The 21198-nt window shown below is 45.6% G+C and overlaps 1 protein-coding gene across 1 annotated transcript in view; it reads left to right on the forward strand.

Moving 5' to 3' along the window:
• Positions 1 to 21198, forward strand: part of LOC126172775 (insulin-like growth factor-binding protein-related protein 1) — a 132686-nt gene that overhangs the window by 73228 nt on the left and 38260 nt on the right. The window lies entirely within an intron of this gene.

The following is a 21198-nucleotide window of genomic DNA, read 5'->3' on the forward strand; positions in this document are numbered from 1 at the left end:
GTTATTTCTCGGTGTATGACTGTGCCGTCCTTTGCTAACAGCCCGTGGTTCCTGCACGATTCTGCACGACTGAGCGAACTATATATCTGCCCTCTCTGGCGCTAGAGACGTAGAGCCGTTGCGATCTACCACGCGCTGATGACACTCCTGAATCTATTGATTCCATGTCCACTCGACAACCTTGGGATTTCGATCAATGAGAGCAGCGATGTTGGGGAACGATAAACCAAAATCCTAATAGGCCACATTCCCGCCGCTCTTGAATTCCGACACGTACTGGAATATGTTTCACCTTCTTAGATGAGACATTAAAACTTCTCAGGAACTCCTAACATTCAAATGCGATTTCCGCACGAGAAACCCGCTACGTAATCTTTCCATATTTCCAGAATCTAGATGGTACAACTTCTAAGTACTTCGTGAGGTTGTGCTGAAATGCTGATCTTTTGTCTGTAGTACTCTTCAGGACAATTTGCTGTTTGCTGCATTACGCCTTTATGGTGTTGCAATTTTTATGACCAGCAGCGTGCCATGGCAGACTTCATTCGCCACATAGCTCGAAACTCCGCACCAGGAAGCAGAAGTTCAGAGTGGGAATGAGTTATAAGTTACTGGGAATCTGTTCTTGCTCCTCACATTAAGTGAAAATGAACTGGCAGAGGGGAAGGCCTGTGTTTAATGTTCTGTCGACGATGAAATATTTAGAGACTGATCACAAGCTCAGACAGACTAAGTTTTTGAGGCTTTCATGGCCACTTGTTATGTGGTGTCTGTTCTTTCTGAAATGCCTCGAACTCTTATGGGAATCGGCAAAATGCCGCGATTAATGATAATTGGAAAAGGCCACTACATAAGTAGTGTGTGGATAAGTTCAGAACTTGGATCTGACAGGAGGCGTGCTAGGGTAGTCAGTGCAGCTGCAATGACCACTGTGTCCGGAAGGCTTAAAGGTCAGAGCACCTGCCTGGTAAGCAGGAGACCTGGTTTCGAATCCCGGTCTGGCACAAATTTTCCTATTGCTTTCAATTAGTTTCCGCTAATAGCCATTCCCCTTAATTACTTTGTGTCTTACTTCATAGTGGTCGCTGGATCATGTCCGAAAGAACAGACGACTGACATATACAGGGTGTTACAAAAAGGTACGACCAAACTTTCAGGAAACATTCCTCACACACAAATAAAGAAAAGATGTTATGTGGACATGTGTCCGGAAACGCTTAATTTCTATGTTAGAGCTCATTTTAGTTTCGTCAGTATCTAACGTGATCAAATTGTAAATTTTCGCAATCAACATGTGTGGGCTGACGAGAATCCGCACGCAATTGTGCAATCACGTCATCAACACAGATTTTCTGTGAACGTTTGGCCAGGCATTGTTGGTGATGTCTTGATTGGGCCCCATGTTCTTCCACCTACGCTCAATGTAGCACGTTATCATGATTTCATACGGGATACTCTACCTGTGCTGCTAGAACATGTGCCTTTACAAGTACGACACAACATGTGGTTCATGTACGATGGAGCCCCTGCACATTTCAGTCGAAGTGTTCGTACGCTTCTCAACTACAGATTCGGTGACCGATGGATTGGTAGAGGCGGACTAATTCCATGTCCTCCACACTCTCCTGACCTCAACCCTCTTGACTTTCATTTATGGGGGCATTTGAAAGCTCTTGTCTACGCAACTCCGGTACCAAATGTAGAGACTCTTTGTGCTCGTATTGTGGACAGCTTTGATACAATACGCCATTCTCCAGGGCTGCATCAGCGCGTCAGGGATTGCATGCGACGGAGGGTGGATGCATGTATCCTCGCTAACGGAGGACATTTTGAACATTTCCTGTAACAAAGTGTTTTTAAGTCACGCTGGTACGTTCTGTGGCTGTGTGTTTCCATTCCATGATTAATATGATTTGAAGAGAAGTAATAAAATGAGCTCTAACATGGAAAGTAAGCGTTTCCGGACACATGTCCACATAACATATTTTCTTTCTTTGTGTGTGAGGAATGTTTCCTGAAAGTTTGGCCGTACCTTTTTGTAACACCCTGTATACTTGTTACATTGTCTGTTGGCTTTTGTTTCGGGATCTTCGACCGATGTTTGTTTAACAATTTCCCAGACGTTACGCCACCACAATGGCTGACATTGTCAAAAATTCTGCCTCCACTGCTGGATGCGAACTCGGGTTGTGGCGGTGGCTAGATAATATAAGTACATGCAACATGCCAGCCCTGCTAGCCGCGCGGTCTACCGTGCTGCTTCCCGAGCGGGAAGACGTGGAGGTCCCCAGCACGAATCCACCGGCGGATTGGTGTCGAGGTCCAGTGTGCTGGTCAGCCTGTGGATGGTTTTTAAGGCGGTTTTCCATCTTCCTCGGCGAATGCGGGCTGGTTTCCCTTATTACGCCTCAGTTACACTATGTTTTCGATTGCTGCACGAACACTGCCTCCACGTACGTGTACACCATCATTACTCTACCACTCAAACAGGCAAACAGGGGTTACAATAGTCTGGTATGAGACGTTCCCTCGGGGTGAGGGGTTCACTGGGGGCCGAACTGCAGAGTAACCCTGGGTTCTGTGTGGGGCGGCGGCAGGGTGGATGGACTGCTGTGGTCTATTGTGGGGCTGTGGACCACTGTGGGCTATGGCGGGACGAAGCTACTACGTTTCTAGGTCCCCGGTTCCATACACAATACACAATACACACGTGCAACATTATGTTAGATGATCCTGAGAGTGATGGATTGTACAGTCATTCCAGAAAAAGACTTTTTGACGTGTACAGGGTATACGGTATACTCTCGACAATTGTTCTTTGCCAATCTGAGACTCTATTTGATCTTCTTGAAGGTAGTTGACCGGCCATGTTATTTTCAAAGTCAGCTATCCGTAGTTGGCCTTAAGCTATTTATAATGACGACGGAAAGTGCAAAGCTTGGAAGCTGGACGGGGACTAAGTCCCGCTTTCTCTGGACACCAGTACGATCCCTCAACCACTGCGTCACGCAGTCCATTTTCATGTTTAACCCAGGTTGAACGATTGCTAGTGGTAGGCAAACATGAAAGTATCAGAACACCTAGTTGAAAGTGATTCACAAGTTCGTGGCGCCCCCACCCTCTCCCCTCCCCCAATTGGTAATGCTGGAATTCAGTATGGTGTTGGCCCACCCTTAGCCTTGATGGCAGGTTCCAGTCTCGCATGCATACGTTCAATCAGGTGCTGGAACGTTTCTTGGGGAATGGCAGCCAAATTCTTTACGGAGTGCTGCACTGAGGAGAGGTATCGATGTCGGTCGGTGAGGCCTGGCACGAAGTCTGCGTTCCAGAACATCCCAAAGGGCTTCCATAGGATTCACGTCAGGATTCTGTGCAGGCCAGTCCATTACAGGAATGTTATTGTCGTGTAACCTCTCCGTCACAGGCCGTGCATTATGAAGAGGTGCTCGATCATGTTGAAAGGTGCAATCGCCATCCCCGAATTGCTCTTCAACAGTGGGAAGCAAGAAGGTGCTTAAAACATCAATGTAGGTCTGTGCTGTGATAGTACCCCACAAAACAACAAAGTGTGCAAGTCCCCTCTTTGAAAAACACAAATCCACGCCATAACACCACCACCTCAGAATTTTACTGTTGGCACTACAAACGCTGGCAGATGACGTTCACCGGACATTCGCCATACCCACACCCCGCCATCGGAGCGCCACTGTGTACCGTGATTCGTCACTCCACACAAAGTTTTTCCACTGTGCAATCGTCCAGTGTTTGCTGTCCTTACACCAGTAACAACATAATGGTTTTGATGGTGACTCATTAGAGTCGACATTATTTAACTGTTATAAATACAGTAGTTAACAGTTATGCACATCACTGCCACGGATTAATTAATTCGAGAACTGTGTCTCTTTACTCATTCGCAAATGTCTTGATTGCATTTGATGTACACTCCTGGAAACTGAAATAAGAACACCGTGAATTCATTGTCCCAGGAAGGGGAAACTTTATTGACACATTCCTGGGGTCAGATACATCACATGATCACACTGACAGAACCACAGGCACATAGACACAGGCAACAGAGCATGCACAATGTCGGCACTAGTACAGTGTATATCCACCTTTCGCAGCAATGCAGGCTGCTATTCTCCCATGGAGACGATCGTAGAGATGCTGGATGTAGTCCTGTGGAACGGCTTGCCATGCCATTTCCACCTGGCGCCTCAGTTGGACCAGCGTTCGTGCTGGACGTGCAGACCGCGTGAGACGACGCTTCATCCAGTCCCAAACATGCTCAATGGGGGACAGATCCGGAGATCTTGCCTGCCAGGGTAGTTGACTTACACCTTCTAGAGCACGTTGGGTGGCACGGGATACATGCGGACGTGCATTGTCCTGTTGGAACAGCAAGTTCCCTTGCCGGTCTAGGAATGGTAGAACGATGGGTTCGATGACGGTTTGGATGTACCGTGCACTATTCAGTGTCCCCTCGACGATCACCAGTGGTGTACGGCCAGTGTAGGAGATCGCTCCCCACACCATGATGCCGGGTGTTGGCCCTGTGTGCCTCGGTCGTATGCAGTCCTGATTGTGGCGCTCACCTGCACGGCGCCAAACACGCATACGACCATCATTGGCACCAAGGCAGAAGCGACTCTCATCGCTGAAGACGACACGTCTCCATTCGTCCCTCCATTCACGCCTGTCGCGACACCACTGGAGGCGGGCTGCACGATGTTGGGGCGTGAGCGGAAGACGGCCTAACGGTGTGCGGGACCGTAGCCCAGCTTCATGGAGACGGTTGCGAATGGTCCTCGCCGATACCCCAGGAGCAACAGTGTCCCTAATTTGCTGGGAAGTGGCGGTGCGGTCCCCTACGGCACTGCGTAGGATCCTACGGTCTTGGCGTGCATCCGTGCGTCGCTGCGGTCCGGTCCCAGGTCGACGGGCACGTGCACCTTCCGCCGACCACTGGCGACAACATCGATGTACTGTGGAGACCTCACGCCCCACGTGTTGAGCAATTCGGCGGTACGTCCACCCGGCCTCCCGCATGCCCACTATACGCCGTCGCTCAAAGTCCGTCAACTGCACATACGGTTCACGTCCACGCTGTCGCGGCATGCTACCAGTGTTAAAGACTGCGATGGAGCTCCGTATGCCACGGCAAACTGGCTGATACTGACGGCGGCGGTGCACAAATGCTGCGCAGCTAGCGCCATTCGACGGCCAACACCGCGGTTCCTGGTGTGTCCGCTGTGCCGTGCGTGTGATCATTGCTTGTACAGCCCTCTCGCAGTGTCCGGAGCAAGTATGGTGGGTCTGACACACCGGTGTCAATGTGTTCTTTTTTCCATTTCCAGGAGTGTATTTTAATTGACCGGGAGTCGAAGTTGGGATGAGTTTTATAACAGCTCGCGGTTCAGTATGCGGCAATGCTCCGTAACTTTTATACATTATCAAAGCTTACAATAAAATGAGTAGTAGGCACCAAATAATAATATGACAAGTATAATCTAAAAGACAGACCCATTCGTAGTTAGCGTATAATTGTAATACAATTAAATCTTAAATGCCGTAAACAGGACACAACGCTTGCTTAGGTAACTACAGAAAGCTTTTAACACTCAGCTGTTTATGCCTCCATACTTCTGTGACGAATGAGTTCGATTCAGCAGATGTTTTCTCCCCTTTATGTTTAAGACGTCATGGAATTCCGAACAACTGTACTTGAGATTGACTTCCACCACCAGGATTTCTTTCGAAGTCTCTAGATTCAGCTAAATGTGTTATACGTCCTCCAGTACTTACGCTAACGAAATGACGCGAAAGCAGTAGTGTTACCGGTTAAAATATCCAGCTCAGTAATACTAACTTCAGCGCAAGAAGTACTGAAGATCTCGAACTTGAAGGAATCGCCAGGTAGGCTGTGTGAACGCATTTCGTAATACTGTGCGTCGTGGTACGTTAAGTTATGGATAAGATGTGGAAATATAGTGTAGATACTTTTATAAATAAATATAAAAAGTTATGTACTGAAACGTCTCATGACCGAGAATTTGATTTGATTTCTAAAAACCATAACATTTAGGCGTTCCGGCAGACTTCGATGGGAACAAACCGACTGAACTCCAAAAATCAAAAGTGTCCCAGCAAAACCAGGGCTTTTGATCAATTTTATTCATTTACTTTTATCACTGCCTATCATGTGTAGCATCAATTTCGTTCCCTCCCGAAGAGTGGTTAGAAGCACTCCAATAGTTTCCTCCAGTTTACAACTCTGGTTACAGATTTAAAAGGAACATCACGCTACCACTTCACCATACACTAGGAAAAGATTCGTAAACAGATACACACGGTCATCGAGGACAGAGAAAAAGTTTCAGATTTTCGAGATGTGGAGTTAGAGGAGAATGATTGTGACAACGGGCAGTCAACGTCTCGCAGAAGCGCTGAAAAGCGTGGAAGAGACCAGGAGCGTACTCGACACAGCCAGCCGTAGGGAGACTGGTCATCCACCTACTCCAACGCCATTCATGTCAGTTCACTGTCGGTCGAAAGAACGATTGAGTGAAGAAAGTGAAGTGGAAGGACGGGAACTCATGGAAGAAATCAAGGTTAGCAGCAAATATCGAACGACAACAGACTGAATTCAGTAATGCTGCTCAGAAAAAGAAAACATCTACGGTGTGTAATATCTGTCTGGCAACCCTCATTTAGGTTTCCCTAAATCAGTTGAAACAAATTATCGGACAGTTCCTTCGAAAAATTCACAGTTAGTTTCCTTCCCAGTCTTTGTCCAATCCCAGATTACGCCTCGTCTCGAATGATATTGGTCGTAATGGTATGTGAAGGTTTAACAAATTTTCTTATTTTTCGTCATAGTCTAAACCCAAAATTACGTTGTCTGCAGAGGTATAAATAAGGGCTGATTTTTTTTATTGTGATGTTGGCATTTTTTTTTTTTTTGGAGCGGAGGTGTCATCAGACAACTGACTAATTTGATGGAGCCCGCCACGAATTCCTCTCCTGTGCTAACCTCATCATCTCAGAGTAGCACTTGCAACCTACGTCCTCAATTATCTGCTGTATGTATTCCAATCTCTGTCTTACTCTACAGCTTCTGCCCCCTACAGCTCCCTCCAGTACCATGGAAGGCATTCCCTCATGTCTTAACAGATACCCTATCATCCTGTCCCTTCTCCTTATCAGTGTTTTCCACATATTCCTTTCATCTCCGATTCTGCGTAGAACCTCCTCATTCCTTACCTTATCAGTCCACCTAACCCTCAACATTCGTTTGTAGCACCACATCTCATATGCTTCGATTGTCTTCTGTTCCGGATTTCCCACAGTCCATGCTTCACTACCATATAATGCTGTACGCCAAACAAACATTCTCAGAAATTTCGTCCTCAAATATATGCCTATATTTGACACTAGTAGACTTCTCTTGGCCAGGAATGCCCTTTTTGCCTTTGCTGGTCTGCTTTTGATGTCCTCCTTGCTCTGTCCGTCATTGGTTATTTTGCTGACTAGGTAGTAGAATTCCTTAACTGCATCTACTTCGTGACCATCAATCCCGATGTTGAGTTTCTCGCTGTTCTCATTTCTGCTACTTCTCATTACTTTCGTCTTTCTTCGATTTACTCTCAGTCCATATTCTGTACTCATTAGACAGTTCGTTCCATCCAGCATATCATGCAATTCTTCTTCACTTTCAATCAGGATACCAGTGTCATCAGCGAATTGTCTCATTGATATCCTTTCACCTTAAATTTTAATTCCACTCCTAAACCTTTCTTTTATTTCCATCATAGCTTCTTCGATGTATAGATTGAGCAGTAGGGGCGAAAGACTACATCTACATCTACGTGATTACTCTCCTATTCACAATTAAGTGCCTGGCAATGAACCAACTTCAAGCTGTCTCTCTACACCCTTTTTAATCTCCCTACACCCTTTTTAATCCTACCACTTCGTTCTTCGTCGTCCATACTTATTATTCCCTCTTGGCTCTTGTATATATTGTATATCATCCGTCTGTCCCTATAGCTTACCCCTCTTTTTCTCAGAATTTCGAACATCTTGCACCATTTTACATTTTCTAACGCTTTTTCCAGATCGACAAAACCTATGAACGTGTCTTGATTTTTCTTTAATCTTGGTTCCATTATCAACTACAACGTCAGAACTGCCTCTCTCGTGTCTTTACCTTCTCTAAAGCCAAACTGATCGTCATTTAGCGCATACTCAATTTTCTTTTCAATTCTTCTGTATATTATGCTTGTCAGCAACTTGGTGCATGAGCTGTTACGGTGGTGGTGTGGTGTGATAATTCTCGCTCTTGTCGGCTCTTGCAGTTTTCGGAATTGTGTGGATGATATTTTTCTGAAAGTCAGATGGTATCTCGCCAGACTCATTCATTCTACACACCAACGTGAAAAGTCGGTTTGTTGCCACTTTCCGTAATGATTTTAGAAATTCTGATGGAATGTTATGTATCCCTTCTTCGTTATTTGATCTTAAGTCCTCCAAAGCTCTTTTAAATTCTGATTCTAATACTGGATCCCCTACCTCTTCTCTTCTGTTTCTTCTTCTGTCACATCAGACAAATCTTCCCCCTCATAGAGGCTTTCAATGTATTCTTTCCACCTATCCCCTCTCTCCTCTGCATATAACAGTGAAATTCTCTTTGCACTGTTGATGTTACCACCCTTGCTTTTACTGTCACCAAAGGTTGTTTTGACTTTCCTGTACGCTGAGTCTGTCCTTCCGACAATCGTTTCTTTTTCGATTTATTCACATTTTTCAAGCAGTCATTCCGCCTTAGTTTCCCTGCAGTTCATATTTATTTCATTCCTCTGCGACTTGTATCTCTGTATTCCTGAGTTTCCCGGAACATTTTTGTACTTTCTCGTTTCATCGATCAAATGAAGTACTTCTGTTACCCATGGCTTCGTCGCAGTCACCTTCTTTGTACCTACGTTTTTCTTTCCAACTCCTGTGATGGCCCTTTTTAGAGATGCCCATTTATCTTCAACTCTACTGCCTACTGAGCTGTTCCTTATTGCTGTATCTATAGCCTTAGAGAACTTCAAGCGTATGTCGTCATTCCTTAGTACTTCTGTATCCAACTTCTTTTCGTATTGATTCTTCCTGAAAATGTCTTAAACTTCACCGTACTCTTCACAATATTATATTGTGATCCGAGTCTATATCTGCTCCTAAGTACGCCTGCTCCAGTATCTGATTTCGGAATCTCTGTCTGACTCTGCTGTAATCTAACTGGAATCTTCCCGTACCACTCAGCTTTTCCAAGTATATCTCCTCCATTTGTGTTTCTTGAACAGAGTATTCGCTATTACTTGCTGAAATTTCTTACAGAACTCAGTTAGTCTTTCTCCTCTCTCATTCCTTGTTGCACGCCCATATCCTCCTGTAACCTTTTCTTCTGCTCCTTCCCCTACAACTGCATTTCAGTCACCCACGATTATTAGATTTTCATCTCCCTTTACGTACTGTGTTACCTTTCAGTATCCTGTTATACTTTGGCTCTGAGCACTATGGGACTTAACATCTGAGGTCATCAGTCCCCTAGAACTTAGAACTAATTAAACCTAACTAACCTAAAGGCATCACACACATACATGCCCGCGGCAGGATTCAAACCTGCGACCGTAGCGGTCGCGCGGTTCCAGACTGAAGCGCCTAGAACCGCTCGGCCACACCGGCCGACTAATATTCTTTCTCCATCTCTTCATCTTCAGCTTGCGACGTCGGTATGTATACCTGAACTATTGTTGTCGGTGTTGGTTTGCTGTCGATTCTGGTAAGAACAACCCTATCACTGAACTGTTCACAGTAACACACTCTCTACCCTACTTTCCTGTTCATTACGAATCCTACTGCCGTTATACTATTTTCTGCTGCTGTTGATATTACTCTGTACTCATCTGGCCAGAAGTAGATGTCTTCTTTCCATTTCACTTCACTGACCCCTACTATATCTAGATTGAGCCTTTGCGTTTCCCTGTCGGCATAGCGGACCTTAAACGCTAAGAAACTATCTGTGCTGGGTTCAAAATGGTTCAAATGGCTCTGAGCACTATGGGACTTAACTTCTGTGGTCATCAGTCCCCTAGAACTTAGAACTACTTAAACCTAACTAACCTAAGGACATCACACACATCCATGCCCGAGGCAGGATTCGAACCTGCGACCGGAGCGGTCACGCGGTTCCAGACTGAAGCGCCCAGACCGCACGGCCACACCGGCCGGGATCTGTGCTGGGAATTGCGCATCTGCGTACGAGACAGAAACAGATGCCTGCGGATTTCAGTGAGTTGCCGAGTACTGCGCAGCAGCCAGCGGTGTGGTGTACACACAGAGACGCGCATCTGTCAGGAAGGGGCAGGACGCCTGTCAGCAGAAGCAGGCTGAGTCAGAGCCCCTAGGGCATTCGCATCCTGCCTTATGCTGCAGCAACAAAACATTCGCACGCGGAAAACACAACGCGTGCAGCACTTGAGTGAAGGAAGAGGTACACAACAGAGATCATTATGCACAAGCTTAACCGCGACCGTCACAGCGGAATGACGATTTATTTTAATTTGCTACCATTTACAAATCACCAGCCACCTGGTGACTAACAGTATTAAATTTTAGATATGCATAATATGAAGCTTATTTGATTCCTCATCGTTTGAACAAAGTTCTAACAATGTTGCAGCTATAAGTATTTGTGCACGAAAAACTTATTATGAAACAGAATTGCTTAAAATTAACAATTTCCTTATTAACTAAATATGAAATAGTTTATAGGATGCCACAACCGATGTCGTCCGGGTAAAAGTACCTTTGAAGGACGTTGAGCTTCTCCCTCGCCCGTTCTAACACTGCTCGTTATCCGAGGGCGAGGATATCAGCAATACTTTGAGCCTCTTACCCTTAGATGGTGTGATCCTGCGTCTAGATTAGGTTACTGCACACGGCAGCGTGTGCTTTCTTCTGTTTCTACATTTCTCTTACAATCTAATATTACCGTCTACTGGACACTTGGTTTTGTGACACTCTGGTGATTGTACATTTAGTCCGTCGTCTGATCTCCCACCACTGCTGATGTCTTCTGCCTCGCTAGTGTCTCAGGGGAGATTGCCGCCTGTACTCTTATCGCTGAAAGCAGTCATTATGCAACGCTCTAGATATTCTGTCTGCACAGTCGTTGACGTCGGCCCACGAGATCTGATGTATTAATGGTTGTATTATGTCGTCGTGTGAGTGTGTTAGTCGTCTTTCCTGCGACAAACGATAGTAGTACAGAAGTATGTGTTGGGAAGGGGGGGGGGGGGGTTCCTCTCTCTTTCCACAGGCACAGTCAATCACCTGACAGATTTTCACCGAGCAAACGAGTGGGGTATTGTCCAGAGCTGGTTAAGAAATGAATTAAACCCCGGCTGACATTGATATGTTTCATTCTCAGTCACTCCACGATGCTGAGGAAGAATGTGTATCTCACGAGCCTTTTCGCAGTTGCATCACTCCCTTTGCCATAAATTCTTTTTCTAGGTTTTGAGCTCTGTCAAGGCACGTATTTCCTTTCTTAAGAGGTTTCTCACTGTTATTTGAATTCACAGTGTCTATTCCTCCGAAAGAACAGATCCTGCAGCTGTGAATGTAAATTGAAGGGGGTGACTGCTATCAGCTGGGGCGGGACATTAAGCGGAATCAGGGGCGCCGAGAAAAAATTTGTACCGGAGCGGGATTCGAACTCGGGATCTCCTGCTTACTAGGCAGGTGTGGTAACCACGTGCCATCCAAGACACAGCGTTATTGAAACTGCATGGACTATCTCGCTACGCCTCATGGCCGATCCAGACTCCCACCGAACGCCAGGTGCTAGTAAGCACAAAATCCCGGACTCGAATCCCTGTTCCGTACACATTTCCCCTCGTCGCTGCTGATTCCGCTTAATGTCCCGCTGCAGTTGATAGCAATCATCTCCCTTCAGTTTACATATAGTCTCTCACTGTGTCTGCTTTGCCCGTTTTCAGCCAAAACGATGCCGTGCGGTACTCAATAGTTATGCGTATTGGGTAAGCACCACGCATGACCGTAAGTAATAACAGTCATCAAAAATGAATCTTTCACTCTGTTGTGGAATGTGTGCTGTTACAAAACTTCTTTACAGATTAAAACTGTGTGCCGGACCGTGATTCGTTCCTTGCCTATCGCAGGCAATGCTCTTACCAATTGATCCATCCAAGCACGATCCCCCCCCTCCTCAGAACTTCACCTCTGCCACTACTCCCTCTCACTTTTCATTTTTCATTGGTCTTACGCGTACCTCGCAGCAGTAGAACTCCTGGAAGATACGATGGTGTGGAGGGAAGATACAAAACACTTATACTGTCACGCTAGATGTGAATGACAGCGTGGGGTTTTTCCCAACACTGCATCGGAGCATTGTGGCTACTGGCTTTTACGGATAAATGAGATGTTACAATTCATAGTGGTTCACTCTGGACGCCCTAATCTTCTTCAAAAAAAGAATAAAATTTTCACAGTACACACGTCTCTTTAGGGAAACACTAGGCAGCAGTTTGTGTATCTGCTGCAGGTTATCCGGGATACATAGCAATCCTTCCCGTAGAATGTTCCTTCCAGTTTATGTTGTTATTTACATCTGTCCGCCAGTTCGTTGCAATGTTCTGTGCGGGTCCTGCCGAAAAATTTAAAGCTGGCTAACTATCTGAGAAATTAGAACTGTGGACCGAACAGGGACTCGAGCTCATGCCTTTGCACTTTCCCGCCAATGTTTTTACTTATTGAATAATAGAACTGCGACTCATAAGCACCGGCCGGAGTGGCCGAGCGGTTCTAGGCGCTTCAGTCTGGAACCGCGCGACCGCTACGGTCGCAGGTTCGAATCCTGCCTCGGGCATGGATGTGTGTGATGTCCTTTGTTAGGTTTAAGTAGTTCCAAGTTCTAGGGGACTGATGACTTCAGAAGTTAAGTCCCATAGTGCTCAGAGCCATTTGAACCATTTTTGACTCATAAGCCACTCTGCAGTGGTGTGAGGACTGTTGTGGAATTTCCATGTTCACGACCGATATGTTACCTTCCAGAAAATTTCATAACAGAGCGCTCTCCCCTGCAGATTGAAATGTTCATTCTGGAAACAATCCTCTATGCTGTAATTATGCCTCTTCTCCGCAATATCCTTTTTCCAGGAGTGCTAAAAAGGTATGAAACAGAACTGTGAAGTCTGGAAATGATCAGAGAGGTCCTAGCAGTCGTGGGTCGCATCTGGGAGCTCAGTAAGTGCGAGAATTGCTCGTGAACGGCAAGTTGCCGGGTCCGTGTCACACTACGCAGTTTTAATCTGCCAGTAATTTTCAGTAACAATCACATATAAATCACCACACCGTCAATGAGACAGCTCTTGTAGAGATACAGAAGTTCCCTCCTGTCCTCCCTAATCAGCTTTCGATCACTGCAGTATAATGTCAATGGAAATAAACAGACGCCTTTTTACTTCTCTAGTTCATTGGCATAAAAGCGAAAACCACAGAAGCACACACATTCTTTGGAGGTAATTTCATTGCACATTGTGATGCGTTATTGACACCATTGTGCAAATTTTTGTGAAACATTGACTCAATAAAAGCCTCATAGAGCTATAATCGTGTCATTCCATGACGTTCCAGGAAACACATTATACGGGCAGAGAAGTTTCCCGGAATGTTATTCTACGAATTAATGCGCTTAAAATCCCAAACAGTTGTCATTAACTTGACACCACATGGAGGTTCTGGGGTAAATACAGAAGTAGACCGTATTTTTCACTTTTAAAACAGAATGTCAGAAGTGAGTTGTTGACGACTATACAGGGTGATCCATTGATAGTGACCGGGCCAAATATCTCACGAAATAAGCATCAAACGAAACAACTACAAAGAACGAAACTCGTCTAGCTTGAAAGGGGAAACTAGATGGCGCTATGGTTGGCCCGCTAGACGGCGCTGCCATAGGTCAAACGGAAATCAATTGTGTTTTTTTAAAACACGAACCCCCATTGTTTATTACATATTCGTGTAGTACGTAAAGAAATATGAATGTTTTAGTTGGACCACTTTTTTCGCTTTGTGATAGATGGCGCTGTAATAGTCACAAACGCATAAGTACGTGGTATCACTTAACATTCCGCCAGTGGAGACGGTATTTGCTTCGTGATACGTTACCCGTGTTAAAATGGACCGTTTACCAACTGCGGAAAAGGTCGATATCATGTTGATGTATGGCTATTGTGATCAAAATGTCCAACGGGCATGTGCTATGTATGCTGCTCGGTAACCTGGACGACATCATCTAAGTGTCTGGATCGTTCGCCGCACAGTTACGTTATTTAAGGAAACAGGAAGTGTTCAGCCACATGTGAAACGTCAACCACGACCTGCAACAAATGATGATGCCCAAGTAGGTGTTTTAGCTGCTGTCGCGGATAATCCGCCCATCAGTAGCAGACAAATTGCGAAAGAATCGGGAATCTCAAAAACGTCGGTGTTGGGAATGCTACATCAACATCGATTGCACCCGTACCATATTTCTATGCACCAGGAATTGCATGGCGACGACTTTGAACGTGCCACTGGGCACAAAAGAAATTACGGGACGATGACAGATTTTTTGCACACGTTCTATTTAGCGACGAAGCGTCATTTACCAAGAGCGGTAACGTAAACCGGCATAATATGCACTAATGGGCAACGAAAAATCCACGATGGCTGTGACAAGTGGAACATCAGCGACCTTGGCGGGTTAATGTATGGTGCGGCATTATGGGAGAAAGGATAATTGGGCCCCATTTTATCGATGGCAATCTAAATGGTGCAATGTATGCTGATGTCCTACGTCATGTTCTACCGATGTTACTACAACATGTTTCACTGCATGACAGAATGACGATGTACTTCCACCGTGATGGATGTTCGGCACATAGCTCGCGTGCGGTTGAAGCGGTATTGAATAGCATATTTCATGGCAGGTGGATTGGTCGTCGAAGCACCATACCATGGCCCGCACGTTCACCGGATCTGACGTCCCCGGATTTCTTTCTGTGGGGAAAGTTGAAGGATATTTGCCATCGTGGATTGCGCAGAAAGTGTCGCCGCTTCTTTCGCAAAGCTGGTCGCAGGTGATGCTCCAAAAACGAACAGTAATGCTATGCACTGACGGTCTGCCGTGGAGGAACGTAATACGTTAGGATAACACCGTCACAGTCGTACACGAGAATCACCATAACTTTAGACAGCTCCATTCGCACCATCAACAGAACAGGCTCTGCTAACGGTATATTGCGCCCTCCACATCGCTGGCAACGGGTTATACACAACGCTGGTGACTACTTTGAAGGACAGTAACAGGTGCAAACATGTAACGCTTTTGTATCGGTTGTGAATAAATAGTTGCCACTATTTAAGTTCCAACCCTCGTACTTGCCACTAGTCAGGAAAAATTACGTGTCCTTGTTTTCTTCTGATTCAGTAATTATTTGGTGTGTGTGTGTGTGTGTGTGTGTGTGTGTGTGTGTGTGTGTGTGTGTGTGCATGTGTGTGGTGGGGTCAGGATGCGAGTCAGTATGCGAAGATCATTCATATACACTGAAGATCCAAAGAAACTGGTACACCTGCCTAAAATCTTGTAGGGCCCCCGCGAGCACGCAGAAGCGCCGCAGCACGACATGGCATGGACTCGACTAATGTCTGAAGTAGTACTGGAGGGAATTGATACCATGAATCCTGCAGGGCTGTCCATAAATCCGTAAGAGTACGAGGGAGTGGAGATCTCTTCTGAACAGCACGTTGCAAGGTATCCCAGATATGCTCAATAACGTTCATGTCTGAGGTGTTTGGTAGCCAGCTGCAGCAATTCTGGACGTGTGGGGTGTCGCATTGTCCTGATGGAATTGCTCAGGTCCGTCGGAACGCACAATGGACATGAATGGATGCAGTTGATCAGACAGGATGCATACGTACGAGTCACATGTCAGAGTCGTATCTAGACATATCAGGGATTCCAACTGCACACGCAGCACACCATTACACCAGCTTGAACAGTCCTCTGCTGACATGGCGGTGGTAAGTTCCTATGGGAGCAAAAGCTGAGGTTCACGGTCTCTAAGGTTACACACTATTTAATCTAATTTAAACTAACTTACGCTAAGGACAACACACACACCCATGCACGAGAGAGGACTCGAACCTCTGACGGGGAGAGCCGCGAGAACCGTGGCAAGGCACCTAAGACCACGTGGCTACCCCGCGCGGTCCTGCTGACATGCAGCGTCTATGGGTTTATGAGGTTGTCTCCATACCCGTACACGTCCGTCCGCTCGATACAATTTAAAACAAGACCCATTCGACTAGGCAATATGTTTCCAGTCATCAGAAGTCCAACGTTGATGTTGACGGGCCCAGGCGAAGCGCAAAGCTTTGTGTCGTGCAGTCATCAAGGGTACACGAGTGGACCTTCCGCTCCGAAAGCTCAAATCGATGATGTTTCGTTGAATGATTCGTACGCTGATACTTGTTGGTGGCCCAGTACTGAAATCTGTATCAGTTTGCGCAAGGGTTGTATTTCTGTCACGTTGAATGGTTCTCTTCAGTCGTCGTTGGTCCCGTTCTTGCAGGATCTTTTTCCGGCCGCAGCGATATCGGAGATTTGATGTTTTACCGGATTCCTGATATTCACGGTACACTCGTGAAATGGTCGTATGGGAAAATCCCCACTTTATCGCTACCTTGGAGATGCTTTGTTCCATCGATCGTGCGCTGGCTATAATACCACGTTCAAGCTCACTTAAATCTTGATACCCTGCAATTGTAGTAGCAGTAACCAATGTAACATCTGCGCCAGACACTTGTTGTCTTACAAAGTCGTTGCCGACCACAGCGCCTTATGCTGCCTGTTTACATATATCTGTATTTGAATACGCATGCCTATACAAGTTTCTTTGGCGCTTCATTGTATATATACCGGGGGTTTGCTCCTTACTGGGCACGCCCTTGGGCCATGTTTCTGCACTTTCTATTGTGGTCTGTCATTTCTTTAGTATTCACTTCCATAAAGAAATAATGGCGGTGCCATTGCTTAACAGAATTTTAGAAATGTCTCCCGTCTGCTACTCTGAAAATTCCTTTTGAATGCTCTACACATAATGTTTTGAAACGAAATCGTAATTTGATGTGGGGCAATAGGTGACAAACGCAATCGAGTGCAATTAGAAAGTTAAAATGACTGTTAGAGCTTTCTTCTTCTGGCAGCAATTATTAAAAAATTGGTTTCAGATAAAGTACAGTTTAAACAGAGTCCTAAAGGCTCTTTGATAGGCACCTAGGTGAATGTATTAACTACGACTGCTAGACCAACTTAAGTAAAAATGTCCGCTAGATTTCAGTTTTGACAGCACTAGTTCACAACAGTCAAGATACGGAATTTTGTGTATGATAAATTTATTAAAAAAGCATAGCGATGTTTCATTCTGACAGTGTATTAATTCGGTAAATATTACCAGTTCCAGTTTACTGTAATGTACTCACATATTTTGACAATCTCCTGACAAATTATCAGGTAAGTGAGTATTATATTCAAATGTTCAAATGTGTGTGAATTCCTAAGGGACTAAACTGCTGAGGTCATCGGTCCCTAGACCTATACACTACTTAAACTAACTTACGCTAAGAACAACACAGACACCCATACCCGAAGGAGATATATTCAAAAGTTTAATGTTTTTATGTTATACTTTCTGACTCGTTCCACACTCACGAGAATCATCTCATTTTTGGATCTATAGAACGAAAACTGAATCTAATCTAACCTCTGTATTACACTTACAGTCTACGTGTATGTCATTTCATGTCTCCACGTTAACGGACCTGCATGTGTTTCCTCGTAAACGCCTCATACAGCAACCTCGGCCGGAGCCTAGAGCGCGTAATGAAGTATGATTCAATGATTGAAAAAATGCAGTAAACCTTCTGGATGGGGCAGTTTTTGGCTTCAAAATAAAATATAACCGAGTATAGTCATTTGCTCTCCTTTTTCTGATGCGCGAGCTGATAAAAAATGAACACGAAGGACGCGATAGCACCAGGCAATTTGCTTTTGCAAACAATGTAATTCAGTATATCAGCATTTTTTCTCAAAAGGAGTAATATAAAAGGGAAAGAAAACTGTACAAAGAAGACTGCGTTAAAAAGAGTATCTTCCTCTATACTGCGCAAACCACTGTAAAAAGCATGGCAGAAGATATTTCTGTGACTCAGGCTTTCTTCCCTATGGAAATCGGGAAGAATGTTTCCTTAAACGCCTCTATGCGAGCTGTAATTAGACTAGTTTCGCCCTCTATACCAATGGGAGCGATGCGTAGGGAACTGTAATACACTACTGGCCATTAAAAATGCTACACCAAGAAGAAATGCAGATGATAAACGGGTATTCATTGGACAAATATGTTATACTAGAACTGACATGTGATTACATTTTCATGCAATTTGGATGCATAGATCCTGAGAAATCAGTACCCAGAACAACCATCTCTGGCCGTAATAACGGCCTTGATACGCATGGTCATTGAGTCAAACAGAGCTTGGATGGCGTGTACAGATACAGCTGCCCATGCAGCTACAACACGACACCACAGTTCATCAAGAGTAGTGACTGGCGTATTGTGACGAGCCAGTTGCTCGGCCACCATTGACCAGACGTTTTCAGTTGGTGAGAGATCTGGAGAATGTGCTGGCCAGGGCAGCAGTCGAACATTTTCTGTACCCAGAAAGGTCCGTACAGGACCTGCAACATGCCGTCGTGCATTATGCTGATGAAATGCAGTGTTTCGCAGGGATCGAATGAAGAGTAGAGCCACGGGTCGTAACACATCTGAAATGTAACGTCCACTGTTAAAAGTGCCGTCAATCCGAACAAGAGGTGGCCGAGACGTGTAACCAATGGCGCCCCATACCATCACGTCGGGTGATACGCCAGTATGGCGATGACGAATACACGCTTCCAATGTGCGTTCACTGCGATGTCGCCAATCACGGATGCGACCATCATGATGCTGTAAACAGAACGTGGATTCATCCGAAAAAATGACGTTTTGCCATTCGTGCACCCAGGTTCGTCGTTGAGTACACCATCGCAGACGCTCCTGTGTGTGATGCAGCGTCAAGGGTAACCGCAGCCATGGTCTCCGAGCTGATAGTCCATGCTGCTGCAAACGTCGTCGAACTGTTCGCGCAGATGGTTGTTGTTTTGCAAAACGTCCCCATCTGTTGACTCAGGGATCTAGACGTGGCTGCACGATCCGTTACAGTCATGCGAATAAGATGCCTGTCATCTCCACTGCTAGTGATACGAGGCCGTTGGGATCCAGCACGGCGTTCCGTATTACGCTCCTGAACCCACCGATTCCATATTCTGCTAACGGTCATTGGATCTCGACCAACGCGAGCAGCAATGTTGCGATACGATAAACCGCAATCGCGATAGGCTACAATCCGACCTTTATCAAAGTCGGAAACGTGATGGCACGCATTTCTCCTCCTTATACGAGGTATCACAACAACGTTTCCCCAGGCAACGCCGGTCAACTGCTGTTTGTGTATGAGAAATCGGTTGGAAACTTTCCTCATGTCAGCAGGTTGTAGGTGTCGCCACCGGCGCCAACCTAGTGTGAATGCTCTGAAAAGCTAATCATTTGCATATCACAGCATCTTCTTCCTGTCGGTTAAATTTCGTGTCTGTAGCACGTCTTCGCGGTGTAGTACTTTTAATGGCCAGTAGTGTATATTCGTAAATTCCTCATTTAATACTGATTCTTTAAACTTCATAACTAGACGTTCGTGGGACAGCTGACGTCCAACTTCAAGCGTATAACAGTTCAGGTTATTCTGACAAATGTGATAGTTGACTTTTTGACCACGGTTTGATTACACACAAACATAAGGCTTTATGTCTGCTGCTTCAGGAGACAACGACTGTAAATTTATGAGACACTCCTCAATAAATTGCAGTTACATGCGAAGAAAATGCCTGGCGTGAAAGTATACATATTATAGTCGAGACAGAAAATGATGAGTAAAGAAATGTGTCGGAGGATCAGGAGCAATGAGTTAACCAAGGCTGACGTGCAACTGGTACGGAACTGTGACAGAGGACGCACTTATTTTTAAAGTGTCTAAAATGCAACACTGGTGGCAGCTGCTTCCAGTCCACGCCTGGTGACTTGGCGCACTTGCTCCGCCCACTTCCGACAAACCCATTCGCTCGACTCCAGTTAGAGGCGGAGAGTGCGTCTCAAAACGGCGCGCCACTGTCGTGGGCGGAAATAGCAGGTGGGAGCTTACGTCAGCGACAATTTAGCTGCCGGCAATCGGTTCACGCATTCTGTGGTGCCGACGTCGTTCGTGGAAGACTTAAGTTTGTGGGAAGGGTTTGGGAAAGTGCAGTGCACCTGTAAACGAAATCGCATACAAAGCCCATCTACAACTACATACATACGCCGTATGGAACCATACGGTGCTTGGCGGAGGGTGCCCTTTATCGCTACTAGTCGTTACCTTTCCTATTCCACTGGCAAAGAGAGCGAGGAAAAAACGACTATCGACAGAGGGGTCCAAAAAATGTATTCACTGTTTAAAAGTCCATAACTTGTAAAATAATTGACGGAGTTGTCTCATTTTTTGGTGAAAGTTTAGTTTAAAGTCCAAATTAAAGATACCACTGTAGGTGTTCGAAATGGTCACCATTAACACCCACACACAAACGATGCCGCCGAACTGCAGCACGAACTACTGAATGCAACGTGTTCACTTGGATATTTGCACATGAATGTACGATGTGGATTCTCGAAGTTCATCCAATGTGCGTGGCTTATGTCGATAAACGACGTCCTTTAGTGTTCCCCACAGGTAAAAGTCCAGAAGAGTTAGGTCTGGGGAACGTGGTGGATACTCCACAGCACCTCTACGGCCTATCCATCTTCCTGGTAGATTTTCGTCGAGATACGCCCTAACACGATTTTGGTAGTGGGCTGGGGCACCATCTTGTTCAAAGTAAACTCTTCCGTCTCTATACAAGTCTCGGATGGCAGGTAAAATGGATGTCTGAAGCTTCCGAAGGTACACCTCACCGGT

This window comes from Schistocerca cancellata, chromosome 1 (genome assembly GCF_023864275.1).
Source record: "Schistocerca cancellata isolate TAMUIC-IGC-003103 chromosome 1, iqSchCanc2.1, whole genome shotgun sequence".
NCBI classification, from domain to species: domain Eukaryota; kingdom Metazoa; phylum Arthropoda; class Insecta; order Orthoptera; family Acrididae; genus Schistocerca; species Schistocerca cancellata.